The 15,241-nt window shown below is 32.9% G+C and overlaps 2 long non-coding RNA genes across 2 annotated transcripts; both read right to left on the bottom strand.

The window, feature by feature from the left end:
- Positions 1–1,277: 1,277 nt before the first annotated feature.
- LOC146742228 (uncharacterized) lies at positions 1,278–4,699 on the bottom strand. Its single transcript, XR_014929841.1, has 3 exons — positions 4,591–4,699; positions 1,835–2,017; positions 1,278–1,429 (listed from the first exon to the last, which is right to left on the bottom strand). It is a non-coding gene; the product is annotated as an uncharacterized LOC146742228 (long non-coding RNA).
- Positions 4,700–9,991: 5,292 nt separating this feature from the next.
- LOC146742227 (uncharacterized) lies at positions 9,992–13,517 on the bottom strand. Its single transcript, XR_014929840.1, has 3 exons — positions 13,409–13,517; positions 10,549–10,731; positions 9,992–10,143 (listed from the first exon to the last, which is right to left on the bottom strand). It is a non-coding gene; the product is annotated as an uncharacterized LOC146742227 (long non-coding RNA).
- Positions 13,518–15,241: the final 1,724 nt, after the last annotated feature.

Here is a 15,241-nt window from a genome sequence, read left to right as displayed (position 1 = left end):
CAACTTCATCTAAATCTCACAACTGTTTGTCTGCATTTTCATCAGCATTCATTGTTTGAGGGGGTGTCGCATTTGCATTTTTGCTTAGAATCTCATCGATAGTTTTCCAAATTTTATTAGAATTTCCCCCCAGCCAACAAGAATTTTAAGAAGACTCGTCAGGAGATTACGATATTTCTTGTACTTATTTCTTATTTCTACATCATTGGGATTTTTGTTCATACTAATGAATAATTTATTTTTCAGTTTTGGCAACCATGGCTTGCGAATTAAGGGGTCCGTGCTTCTGTAAGTTTTAATTGGGACATGCCTTGAGGTAAAATTACACATACACGGGAAATTACACATACCAAACTGTCAGAAATAGTTCCAGCCAATGATTTCAATGATTATGGGAAAGTGATGAATGATATAAACCAGATATAAACTAGAACTCAACTATCAAGTCGTATCAGTGATACGTAACTTTCTTAATTAGGCTGCCCATCTTCTCCAAGTTATTGTTCTCTGTTTTTGTACATAATGAAGTTAATAACTGTGTCGGCTTTATAACCAGTGTATCTAACATCGAACAGAAAGTTTTGTACTGAAAATAAACTAATTTAACTTTATAGTTTTTGTAATGTGTATTTTTGACCATTCGGAAGTTGTCCATTTAAGAGGCACATTTTGCCAATTGGCAATCATTGATTTATAACAGATGATATGAAAATACATTTTACATATAATTATGAATACTTGTATCATAGTATCAACTTCCTAACCGCTATGCAACCGTTGTGTAACCAGACCGGAAACACTTGATTTCATGTAGTGCTAGTACTGGACCTTAACTGTGTAGTATTGTTAACTTCAAGAATTATGCATGCATTGAGACTTGTATATTTGATGAATACAACCAACACCATTTCTAGATGTTAATTCCTAACTATTTTTGTACTTATTTTCCCGGTTTCGATAAAAAGCTTCAATAAAGTGTTGAGGTATATAAAGGGATACTTTAATCCAATAAAATTATTTTTCCGAGCGCCTCAATATTGATAATTCCCTTGCAAATTTGTGTTCTCTGTATTTATTGCTCTTTGCAGTGCAGTGTTTACATGACATATCACAAGCCAAATAATTATTCAACAAAGTATAGTTCTAATTATGTCTAAATAATGCGTTATTTTGCCGATATTAATATGTAATAATTACGATAGCATAATGATAATCGTTCAGTCATTTCGTGACTTTTTAATACATGTCGTAATAATAAAACAAAAACTCGGTACAAAGATGTCTACTTTCATTTATTTAGACAACAAGCAGGATATATATCACAGCAGTCACTGTGTATGTATATATTGAATAACAAATGAAGAGTTGGATTAAATACATCTTCCGGAGTATGGTAGCAAGCAGATGAAAATCGAGTATTAGGTACTCTCTGTGTGAGCAAAAAAAATATAACAACAAAATTGATTATTTATAGTAAATTCACTATGAAAAAATATATTTTTGTTTAAGAATTATACATGCATCTAGCAACAGTAATCAACGGTAATTCAGTTGTAGCTATTGAACTTATTTCCAAGACGTCTTTACTGTAGCTAGTTTTTACCCTTCCGCAGTTAAAGTTGAATCAGTTGTTTACAAACACTTCTAGTCATAATCTTATTTTTGTCACAATAATATTTATACGTCATGAACAGTCAGTTTTTAAATCAGTACAAAAGCGTTCGTCTTAATCATTGAAACCTAACGTTTGCATATTTTACACCTTGGAAACAAAAATTAATTTGATGACAAAAATACTAATCAAATATGTCAATAAAATTATTCAAAAACTTACCATCATTTATCGGGTGATTCAAATAACCTTTTCTTGCGATGAATGGTTTGCCGATCATAAAAAGCCTTTTTTCATTATGAATTTTGCCTCGGTGATGTGCCAAGGAAGACGAAACGAGCATGGTTGACACTAACATCATTATTAGGAAAAATGCTACTGATTTGTTCATTTCTATGGGCTACTCTGTTGATAAGACAGAAAAACCGTAATTCAGCAAAACAGGAGATAAAAATACGTTATGAAAAACAACTCAATGTAAATGAAATTCGGTTTGTATTATTGACGTATGCAAAGTTGTGATGACTACCAGTCGGCTATAATGAATGTGATGACGAAAAAATACATATGCATATATTAATATATTATCGAATATATTAATCGAGAACTGAATTCTTTGCAACAAAATAACGACTAATTGGCCACACAATCCAAGGTGCATCAAAAGACCATCCGTTAATCATGTCTCGGAATGTTGAGAATGTGTAATATTGATACACCATGGCTTTAAACTGGCTATTAATTTGTCAACCATTTTTATTAAAAAATATATAATAGGAAGATAGACCAGACTTGAACTTAAATTATGCATCTTTGCTACTACTTGTACATGGTTTCAATGTTTATAAAGAGACACATGTAAATCGTCTCGGAGAAAGTATCCTTTTGTGGATTGGTAAACTGCCATCCAGATTCAGAAGAGCACGCAATATAAAACCATTCTCATAAATGCAGTTTGGTGGTGCACATACACACATTTACATACATCATACCTTTGAATTATAAACTGTGAATCTCTGTTTGTTATATATTTACTATCATTCAAAATCCCCCAATTGTTCACACAAGTGCAAGTCATTGTTTCATTGAACTCCATGATTTTATCGACCGACTTTTGTATGTACACTAGACAGCAAACAAAAGTATCAGTGATGATTTTTGATATTGTCATGTTCAAATGTTCATTAAAATCGTGGAAGTGCATGGTACTTCGATAGTTCGGAAATTGGTACAGCAAGCATGTAAGCATTTTATATGAATAAGCACTGGCATAGTGAATATAGTGGACCATGTCTACGCTGGAAGTCACAGTCGATAGATGTTCAATTGTCGGAAATCACGCTGTGTTAGTCATCATATTTAATGGCGGACGATTTGGTTGTAGAGTGCTCGCGTTTGCGTTGTTTTCTACATGCAGTGAGCACTGTAACAGCCATTTCTCCTACATGCGTTTGTCAGTGAGCTAAAAATAAACATCGTAAAAGTCACGTGGTATACCTACTGGGCATGCGTGTACGATTGCAATTACTGATGATTTGTAGGTGTGTTCAAAATAGGAAACTTTTTTCGGGTCTTTTCTCCAAAATGTATACATCCTTATTATTATACACATTTATTCCTGATATATATTCTCAGATCATCACACAGACAATAATTATACGAATTTACATAATTTCCCCATCCTTGTAGTTTCTTTTGTGAGCGAACATCCCGATATTGCACGTAGTATCCAGGTTGCATGATCTTTGCCAAACTATATATGGTACGCAGAGTGGCACTGGTGTTGAGGCGAGGTTACATTTAAATAAGCTATTTAAATAAGATATACGTGCATAGTCATAACATTGAATATACCAATTATCCGCAAATCCACACAAAATAATTAATAACTTTAATTAATATAACTATTTTACCATTAAATATTTTACCATTAAATCATCCACCGTATTACATTGAAAGCGATAACATAGGACAGATACCGATTATCACCCGTATTAAAATAAAACCTCGTATAGTATGGCACCCTAGTCCATTAATTGGTAACAATATTATAAGAATTACAAAAAGGACAGTTTATACGACAGTGTCTGGGTTAGATTCGCCATAAGACCATGAAATGTTTTGAATCTCCTTCTGCTAATTGTTAGTGGGCTAAATGAGTATAGCAAGGAACCATCCCAAACTCATTCAACCGTAAATCTCAATGTAAATCTTTTTTTCCATATTACCATACAATAAATATTTTATTACAAAATAAATGCAATTTTCTGCAAGAGACGTATTATATTCCTCAAAATCGGCTAATAAAATATAGAAAAGTTTCATAGGTGCACCACACCACACCACACATCATCATCCAGTATATGGTCTCGACAGAGTGTGGAATGCATTTATGAAGAAAACAAACATGGCGACAAACAGCTGTCCTGTCAAATCACCACATGTTGATACTGATGACTGTCATGCAAAGTTTGAAAACATAGCTACCGTGTTGATCAGTTTGTTATCCCCACCACCTGAAACGCAATGTTATGTCAATGAGTGCGCACTAACCCTGTATTTAAGTAAATAGTTTAGATATAGAATTTATGTACACGCAAAGTATATGTATATAGGACAAAACAGATATGGAAGACGCGAAGGTATTTAAGGTATTATTAGTAACCAGTGGTTGTTGAAATGCATGACCTGGAATAGATTATTAGAAAATATAAAAACGACGAATAGTCGATTTTTGAGGCAAATTAGCTTTATTTTCTCTGCATGGATAAATAGTTTGTGTTAAATTTGTATATATGTTTACATGTTTAATTACACATGGTTTGTCATGAAGCTAAATTACATATAATACGTGGCATATGTAAAAAAAATCAAAACAATTTGTCGGTATTTTCCGCACCTCATTGTGATAATTGTAAGATATTGATGTAAGACATTGCCAAATACGGGTTAGATATTCTTAAAAATAAATAGCATACCTGGTTAACTGTTCTAGTAGTATTGCAACAACGCTCGCTTCCGATTACACGCGATGAAATGTGTTTTGTTTTACACGTTTATATTATGGTAATTAGATGAGCACATAATATGTCAATAAATAATGAATATTGATGAGATGTTAAGCTTGGTGTTTTTCAGATGTGTTGGGCCATATTGTTTATTAATTGTCATCAAATATTCACACACTTGGTTACACATAGGTTCACTAAGACCAGACAATCGTGTGTTAAAGTTGATATTGATCACATTTGAACTCTAGTGAAAATCGAATTCTTTCCAACAATGGTCGAGTGTTTCCAATGAATGATAGTAAGGTAATAATGAGAAATTGATCATTAACTTATTTTAGATCCAAAAATATATGTCTAATGATGCTATATAATAAGCTTCTTTTAATCATTAGAATTACAGTCAAACAATGTCATGAAATGGGGTCAAATCACAATAATCTAGCTGTAATGAGCAATGTTGATGTTTAAAATTCTCTAATGTCTGGTGATGTTTAATGACCATTCATACGTTAATTGTTTTTATTTTGTAGATTCGAAATGAACTATTATGTCTCTTTTAATTCCAGGTTAGAAATCTACCCGCTAAATTTGACACGGAAATGACGTCGTAGTCAAATTAAGGGTCGATGCTTATGATAAAGCGTGGAAAGGTGTGAATTTCAAAGCAGAACTTACAAATATTACTCACTTTGGTTTCACTGTATTATTAGACATAACAGCATGGAAATGACATTTTATGATATTTAATCATTCGAGCCAAGTATATCTCTTGTAAGGCAGCCAAGTTGCCAATACAAAACCTATATTTTAATGTTCAAATGCATTCAGTATTCAAGCGGTGGACAGCCATACATACAAATTGGTAAAATATTACTGTCAAATATTTTGAAGACTAAATAACAATATATGTTTATTAACATGAGTCTTTCACTATTAAAAGCTCTTGTTCACGGTTGCACAAACATGAACATACTCATGAAATACTGGTTCCTATCAACTATGTCTGAAGTTTAGTCATTTTAAAACACAATTTTTGTTTGCCCTGAGTTTGTTTGCATACCTAAATACATCGGGCTTTGATAAACTAATTTTCGTTTCCGTTTATTTTATTAAACAACTAATAGCTTTATCATCTCCACAGGCTAAAACTTGTATCACATTTATAATAAAACATTGTCATTGATAACGGCTTGTTATTGTTCATCATGGTACAGTACTTCTGTCATTCCAGTGGCGAGAGCATAGATGTCCTGCTGTGTATTCGACGGCGATCTTCTTCACCAAGAGATATGTGGTGTGTCATGCGTTTTTCAGTTGATTTTCGTTTGTTGATTATTCTCTTCTAAAGTGTATCGATGTACTCTTGATGATTTCTTTGGTATTATAACTGGAGTTAGATAAAATGTTTTGTCCTCTTTGAGAACTTAACACAAAACCTGAATTAAAATTTGTTTTAGCGATACAAATCATGACAAGCGCATACAATTATAGCACAAATAAATTTTGAAATCTCTCAAATTAAAACACCATAACTTGAAAATCAGATAATAATGAATATGGCCAGACACAATATTTCTGTATTGGGGGAGATTTTTCTAGTAAAATTAAAACAATACATATCAGTAATGCATTTCCATCTCAGTTCAGAACTTACAAGACCCGAATCAGGAGTGACACTCACTTGGCATACTATGATGGCTTAATTTATCGTGTTATTATACCTTGAACTGAGGTACCTGGGATCGGGGAATTCGCCACCGTTCGACTGAACAAATTCACGCACACACAGGTAGAATACGCATGAACTTCTAAGTCTTAGTTGCTCACCAAGACAGAATGCCATGGGGAAAAGTCACCAAAGACTCTCTCAAGGCTGACCTAGGACTGCATGCCTTGTGGTGTTCTGCAACTAAGACTCCATTATTCACTTTCAAATCTTTAACCAATTACAGGGGAGTATAAAGACTCTAGGGCGTAACGTTCAATCGTGCAGCCAATCACACGAAGTACTGGATACGTCATATCTACTGAGTAATCGCCTGCTATATAATTTGATTTTGATTTGATTTATTTCAACAGAAGATATAAAACAACAGAAAACAAACAATGTGAGAATGAAGAAGAACAAGGAAGTTTGAAATTTTCTGGTTTGGTCCAAGGAATAGTTCGTATGAACTAATCTAATTCAAGAACCAACTTATTGTATGATATTATGGTAATAAAACTTGATAAATGATTAAATAATGATTAGAATAATTCAATTAAAATGGAGTTAGGTAGGTAGGACATTCAAGAATAGTAATATACAATTTATAGAAAAAAGAAATAAAGGAAAATAACAAATCTGATGTGTAAAAAACATAATGATAAAGTAAAAGGTTTAATTCTGTAGTAGGTAATGCTTTAATGTGTTTTTGAAGTGTGTTCTATTATGGGATATTTTAAGGGAGGCTGGGAGTGAGTTCCAATGTTTAACAGATGCAAATTTTAGATTATGCTGAGAAATGGTCAGGTTAACTTTTGGAATTGCAAGATTGCTTTGGAATATTGACTTCGTCGGATAGCTATGAGACAGATCATCAAATTAGTGACTCAGATTATTGGCAAAGCGATTATGATTAAGGTCAAATATGAATAGACAAGTGTGAAGTTTGCAAAGTTTATAAATATCTAGTATGCCGAGTTGATGAAAGATATGTGCAGTAGGTGCAAAAAAGTCTGAAAATGTTATTAGTCTAGCTACTTTTTTTGTAAACGAAGTATTGGTTCCAGCAATGTAGGATATGTATTCCCTCAAATTTCAATGCAGTAGGTTAAATGTGGCAGAATTAGTGTGTTATTTAGAAGGATTAGTATTGATTTAGGGACATAGTGGCAAATGCAAGAAATTATGCCTACTTTGGGGCTGATAATTTTCTTAACTTTTTCAATGTGAGTTTTCCATGTCATTGATGGATCAATGCTTATATATATGACAGAAGGTACACAGGCGAACCGTCAACGTCTAGACAACCTTCCAACTGGGTAGGTTTTTGTGGAGTTTTTACAATCATATAGTTAGTTTTTCCACACTTATTGTAAGTTTGTTAGCTTGACACCATTTAACGACGTCACTGAAATCTTTATTAATATCAGTAAGGTTATTTTTATTAGTGTTCAAAAATTTAAATAAATTTGTGTCATCAGCAAATAGACAGAAATCAAAATGGTTAGATGCATGGATAATGTCGCTAATGTAGAGAAGAAAAAGAAGAGGACCTAAAATTGACCCCTTGGGGATTCTACAACTGACCCGCTTTAATGGTGACAAAAACCCATTGATGTTAACAGTTTGGTACCTATTGCTTAGGTAATTCTGGAACCAAAGCAGTGGAAGACCCCTAATCCAACAGTGTTCCATTTTGTGAAGTAAAATGTTATGGTCTATAGTGTCGAAGGCCTTTTATAAGTCAATAAAAATGGCAAATATAACAAGGCCTCTATCCATATTGTCTGTAATATCTGATACTAAATCTGCAAGGGCAAGTTTCGTACTGTAACCTTTTCGAAAACCATACTGTGATGGTAATAAAATATTAAATTTTTCAAGGAATTTGTAAAGCTGCTTTATTTTACCAAGGACTCAAATATTTTGCTAATAACGGGTAGGATAGATATAGGTCATGGAATGGTGACCCTTTTTTAAAAATAGGGGTAATATTTCCAACTTTGAGTGCATCTGGCAATTTACCTGTTGTGAAAGACCCGTTTATAATGTGCTAAGGGGGCGGCTATATGGTGGACAGCGTCCACAATTTATCTAGGGTGCGTACAATCATGTCCCATAGCTTTCCGGGGGTCCAAGCGAAGAATTTCATTAATGACGTCATTTTCATTATTTCGGTTTAAGAAAAAAGAAGATGGATAATCTCCATTAAGGTACTGATTACAATGAATTGATGGTGAAAGTTTTGCAACAAGATTAGGCCCAATGTTGGTAAAGAAATCGTTATAATCTCACAACTGTTTGCCTGCATTTTCATCAGCATTCATTGTTTAAGGGGGTGTCACATTTGCATTTTTGCTTAGAATCTCATCGATAGTTTTCCAAATTTTATTAGAATTTCCCCCAGCCAACAAGAATTTTAAGAAGACCCGTCAGGAGATTACGATATTTCTTGTATTTATTTCTTATTTCTACATCATTGGGATTTTTGTTCATACTAATGAATAATTTTTTTTTTGTTTTGACAGAAATTAAAATACCTTTTGATAACCATGGCTTGCAAATTAAGGGGTCTGTGCTTTTGTAAGTTTTAATTGGGGCATGCCTTGAGGTAAAATTACGCATACACGGGAAATTACACATACCAAACTGTCAGAAATAGTTACAGCCAATGATTTCAATGATTATGGGAAAGTGATGAATGATATCAACCAGATATAAACTAGAACTCAACTATCAAATCGTATCAGTGACCCATCCTTTAGACAGAGAAATAATTCATAACAATACCATGTATGTTGCCACTACAGATGCTACCATTGTCCTGAAAAGCCAACTTTCTTAATTAGGCTGCCCATCTTCTCCAAGTTATTGTTCTCTGTTTTTGTACATAATGAAGTTAATAACTAATGAAGTTAATAACTGTGTAGGCTTTATAACCAGTGTATCTAACATCGAACAGAAAGTTTTGTACTGAAAATAAACTAATTTAACCTTATAGTTTTTGTAATGTGCATTTTTGACCATTCGGAAGTTGTCCATTTAAGAGGCACATTTTGCCAATTGGCAATCATTGATTTTTTACAGATGATATGAAAATACATTTTACATAAAATTATGAATACTTGTATCATAGTATCAACTTCCTAACCTCTATGCAACCGTTGTGTAACCAGACCGGAAACACTTGATTTCATTCAGTGCTAATACTGGACCTTAACTGTGTAGTATTGTTAACTTCAAGAATTATGCATGCATTGAGACTTGTATATTTGATGAATACAACCAACACCATTTCTAGATGTTAATTCTTAACTATTTTGTACTTATTTTCCCGGTTTCGACAAAAAGCTTCAATAAAGTGTTGAGGTATATAAAGGGATACTTTAATCCAATAAAATTATTTTTCCGAGCGCCTGAATATTGATAATGCCCTTGCAAATTTGTGTTCTCTGTATTTATTGCTCTTGGCAGTGCAGTGTTTACATGACATATCACAAGCCAAATAATTATTCAACAAAGTATAGTTCTAATTATGTCTAAATAATGCGTTATTTTGCCGATATTAATATGTAATAATTACGATAGCATAATGATAATCGTTCAGTCATTTCGTGACTTTTTAATACATGTCGTAATAATAAAACAAAAACTCGGTACAAAGATGTCTACTTTCATTTATTTAGACAACAAGCAGGATATATATCACAGCAGTCACTGTGTATGTATATATTGAATAACAAATGAAGAGTTGGATTAAATACATCTTCCGGAGTATGGTAGCAAGCAGATGAAAATCGAGTATTATGTACTCTCTGTGTGAGCAAAAAAAATATAACAACAAAATTGATTATTTAAAGTAAATTCACTATGAAAAAATATATTTTTGTTTAAGAATTATACATGCATCTAGCAACAGTAATCAACGGTAATTCAGTTGTAGCTATTGAACTTATTTCCAAGACGTCTCTACTGTAGCTAATTTTTACCCTTCCGCAGTTAAAGTTGAATCAGCTGTTTACAAACACTTCTAGTCATAATCTTATTTTTGTTACAATAATATTTATACGTCATGAACAGTCAGTTTTTAAATCAGTACAAAAGCGTTCGTCTTAATCATTGAAACCTAACGTTTGCATATTTTACACCTTGGAAACAAAAATTAATTTGATGACAAAAATACTAATCAAATATGTCAATAAAATTATTCAAAAACTTACCATCATTTATCGGGTGATTCAAATAGCCTTTTCTTGCGATGAATGGTTTGCCGATCATAAAAAGCCTTTTTTCATTATGAATTTTGCCTCGGTGATGTGCCAAGGAAGACGAAACGAGCATGGTTGACACTAACATCATTATTAGGAAAAATGCTACTGATTTGGTCATTTCAATGGGCTACTCTGATAAGACAGAAAAAACGTAATTCAGCAAAACAGGAGATAAAAATACGTTATGAAAAACAACTCAATGTAAATGAAATTCGGTTTGTATTATTGACGTATGCAAAGTTGTGATGACTACCAGTCGGCTATAATGAATGTGATGACGAAAAAATACATATGCATATATTAATATATTATCGAATATATTAATCGAGAACTGAATTCTTTGCAACAAAATAACGACTAATTGGCCACACAATCCAAGGTGCATCAAAAGACCATCCGTTAATCATGTCTCGGAATGTTGAGAATGTGTAATATTGATACACCATGGCTTTAAACTGGCTATTAATTTGTCAACCATTTTTATTAAAAAAAATATAATAGAAAGATAGACCAGACTTGAACTTCAATTATGCATCTTTGCTACTACTTGTACATGGTTTCAATGTTTATAAAGAGAAACATGTAAATCGTCTCGGAGAAAGTATCCTTTTGTGGATTGGTAAACTGCCATCCAGATTCAGAAGAGCACGCAATATAAAACCATTCTCATAAATGCAGTTTGGTGGTGCACATACACACATTTACATATATCATAGCTTTGAATTATAAACTGTGAATCTCTGTTTGTTATATATTTACTATCATTCAAAATCCCCCAATTGTTCACACAAGTGCAAGTCATTGTATCATTGAACTCCATGATTTTATCGACCGACTTTTGTATGTACACTAGACAGCAAACAAAAGTATCAGTGATGATTATTGATATTGTCATGTTCAAATGTTCATTAAAATCGTGCAAGTGCATGGTACTACGATGGTTCGGAAATTGGTACAGCAAGCATGTAAGCATTTTATATGAATGAGCACTGGCATAGTGAATATAGTGGACCGTGTCTACGCTGGAAGTCACAGTCGGTAGATGTTCAATTGTCGGAAATCACGCTGTGTTAGTCATCATATTTAATGGCGGACGATTTGGTTGTAGAAATGCTCGCGTTTGTGTTGTTTTCTACATGCAGTGATCACTGTAACAGCCATTTCTTCTACACGCGTTTGTCAGTGAGCTAAAAATAAACATTATCGAAAAAGTCACGTGGTATACCTACTGGGCATGCGTGGACCATTCAAATTACTGATGATTTGTAGGTGTGTTCAAAATAGGAAATTTTGTTCTCGGGTCTTTTCTCCAAAATGTATACATCCTTATTATTATTATACACATTTATTCCCGATATATATTCTCAGATCATCACACAGACAATAATTATACGAATTTACATAATTTCCCCATCCTTGTAGTTTCTTTTCTGAGCGAACAACCCGATATTGCACGTAGTATCCAGGTTGCATGTCCTTTGCCAAACTGTATATGGTACGCAGAGTGGCACTGGTGTTGAAGCGAGGTTACATTTAAATAAGCTATTTAAATACGATATACGTGCATAGTCACACATATACACCAACATTATCTGAATATACATTGCTGTCGAAATCCATTTAGGAAAGCATTCCCATAACATTGATTATACCAATTATCCGCAAATCCACAAAAAATAATTAATAACTTTAATTAATATAACTATTTTACCATTAAATATTTTACCATTAAATCATCCAGCATTACATTGAAAGCGATAACATAGGACAGATAACGATTATCACCCATATTAATAATAATACGTACTAAAATAAAACCTAGTATAGTCTGCCACCCTAGTTCATTAATTGGTAACAATATTATAAGAATTAAAAAAAAGGGCAGTTTATACGACAGTTTCCAAATATGGGTTAGGTTCACCATGAGACCTTGGAATGTTTTGAATCTTCTTCTGCTAATTGTTAGTGGGCTAAATGAGTATAGCAAGGAACCACCCCAAGCTCATTCAATCGTAAATCTCAATGTAAATCTTTTTCCATATTACCTTACAATAAATATCTTTATAAAAAATAAATGCAATTTTCTGCACTAGAGTCACTAGAGACGTATTATATTACTCAAAATCGGCTAATAAAATATAGAAAAGTTTCAAAGGTGCACCACACCACACCACACATCATCATCCAGTATATGGTCTCGACAGAGTGTGGAATGCATTTATGAAGAAAACAAATATGGCGACAAAAAGCTGCCCTAGCAAATCACCACATTTTGATATTGATGACTGCCATGCAAAGTTTAAAAACATAGCTACTTTGTTGATCAGTTTATTATCCCCCCCCCCACCCGAAACGCAATGTTATGTCAATGAGTGCGCACTAACCCTGTATTTAAGTAAATAGTTTAGATATAGAATTTATGTACACGCAAATTATATGTATATAGGACAAAACAGATATGGATGACGCGAAGGTATTTAAGGTATTTATAGTAACCAGTGGTTGTTGAAATGCATGACCTGGAATAGATTATTAGAAAATATAAAAACGACGAAAAGTCGATTTTTGAGGCAAATTAGCTTTATTTTCTCTGCATCGATAAATAGTTTGTGTTAAATTTGTATATATGTTTACATGTTTAATTACACATGGTTTGTCATGAAGCTAAATTACATATAATACGTGGCATATGTAAAAAAAATCAAAACAATTTGTCGGTATTTTCCGCACCTCATTGTGATAATTGCAAGATATTGATGTAAGACATTGCCAAATACGGGTCAGATATTCTTAAAAATAAATAGCATACCTCGTTAACTGTTCTAGTAGTATTGCAACAACGCTCGCTTCCGATTACACGCGATGAAATGTGTTTTGTTTTACACGTTTATATTATGGTAATTAGATGAGCACATAATATGTCAATAAATAATGAATATTGATGAGATGTTAAGCTTGGTGTTTTTCAGATGTGTTGGGCCATATTGTTTATTAATTGTCATCAAATATTCACACACTTGGTTACACATAGGTTCACTAAGACCAGACAATCGTGTGTTAAAGTTGATATTGATCACATTTGAACTCTAGTGAAAATCGAATTCTTTCCAACAATGGTCGAGTGTTTCCAATGAATGATAGTAAGGTAATAATGAGAAATTGATCATTAACTTATTTTAGATCCAAAAATATATGTCTAATGATGCTATATAATAAGCTTCTTTTAATCATTATAATTACAGTCAAACAATGTCATGAAATGAGGTCAAATCACAATAATCTAGCTGTAATGAGCAATGTTGATGTTTAAAATTCTCTCATGTCTGGTGATGTTTAATGACCATTCATACGTTAATTGTTTTTATTTTGTAGATTCGAAATGAACTATTATGTCTCTTTTAATTCCAGGTTAGAAATCTACCCGCTAAAGTTGACACGGAAATGACGTCGTAGTCAAATTAAGGGTCGATGCTTATGATAAAGCGTGGAAAGGTGTGAATTTCAAAGCAGAATTTACAAATATTACTCACTTTGGTTTCACTGTATTATTAGACATAACAGCATGGAAATGACATTTTATGATATTTAATCATTCGAGCCAAGTATATCTCTTGTAAGGCAGCCAAGTTGCCAATACAAAACCTATATTTTAATGTTCAAATGTATTCAGTATTCAAGCGGTGGACAGCCATACAGACAAATTGGTAAAATATTACTGTCAAATATTTTGAAGACTAAATAACAATATATGTTTATTAACATGAGTCTTTCACTATTAAAAGCTCTTGTTCACGGTTGCACAAACATGAACATACTCATGAAATACTGGTTCCTATCAACTATGTCTGAAGTTTAGTCATTTTAAAACACAATTTTTGTTTGCCCTGAGTTTGTTTGCATACCTAAATACATCGGGCTTTGATAAACTAATTTTCGTTTCCGTTTATTTTATTAAACAACTAATAGCTTTATCATCTCCACAGGCTAAAACTTGTATCACATTTATAATAAAACATTGTCATTGATAACGGCTTGTTATTGTTCATCATGGTACAGTACTTCTGTCATTCCAGTGGCGAGAGCATAGATGTCCTGCTGTGTATTCGACGGCGATCTTCTTCACCAAGAGATATGTGGTGTGTCATGCGTTTTTCAGTTGATTTTCGTTTGTTGATTATTCTCTTCTAAAGTGTATCGATGTACTCTTGATGATTTCTTTGGTATTATAACTGGAGTTAGATAAAATGTTTTGTCCTCTTTGAGAACTTAACACAAAACCTGAATTAAAATTTGTTTTAGCGATACAAATCATGACAAGCGCATACAATTATAGCACAAATAAATTTTGAAATCTCTCAAATTAAAACACCATAACTTGAAAATCAGATAATAATGAATATGGCCAGACACAATATTTCTGTATTGGGGGAGATTTTTCTAGTAAAATTAAAACAATACATATCAGTAATGCATTTCCATCTCAGTTCAGAACATACAAGACCCGAATCAGGAGTGACACTCACTTGGCATACTATGATGGCTTAATTTATCGTGTTATTAAACCTTGAACTGAGGTACCTGGGATCGGGGAATTCGCCACCGTTCGACTGAACAAATTCACGCACACACAGGTAGAATACGC

The sequence above is a fragment of the Saccoglossus kowalevskii genome, chromosome 6, assembly GCF_978046115.1.
Source record: "Saccoglossus kowalevskii chromosome 6, keSacKowa6.1, whole genome shotgun sequence".
In the NCBI taxonomy this organism is placed as follows: domain Eukaryota; kingdom Metazoa; phylum Hemichordata; class Enteropneusta; family Harrimaniidae; genus Saccoglossus; species Saccoglossus kowalevskii.
The sequence above is the reverse complement of the archived record's forward strand: the minus strand, read 5'-3'. Positions and strand labels throughout refer to the sequence as shown.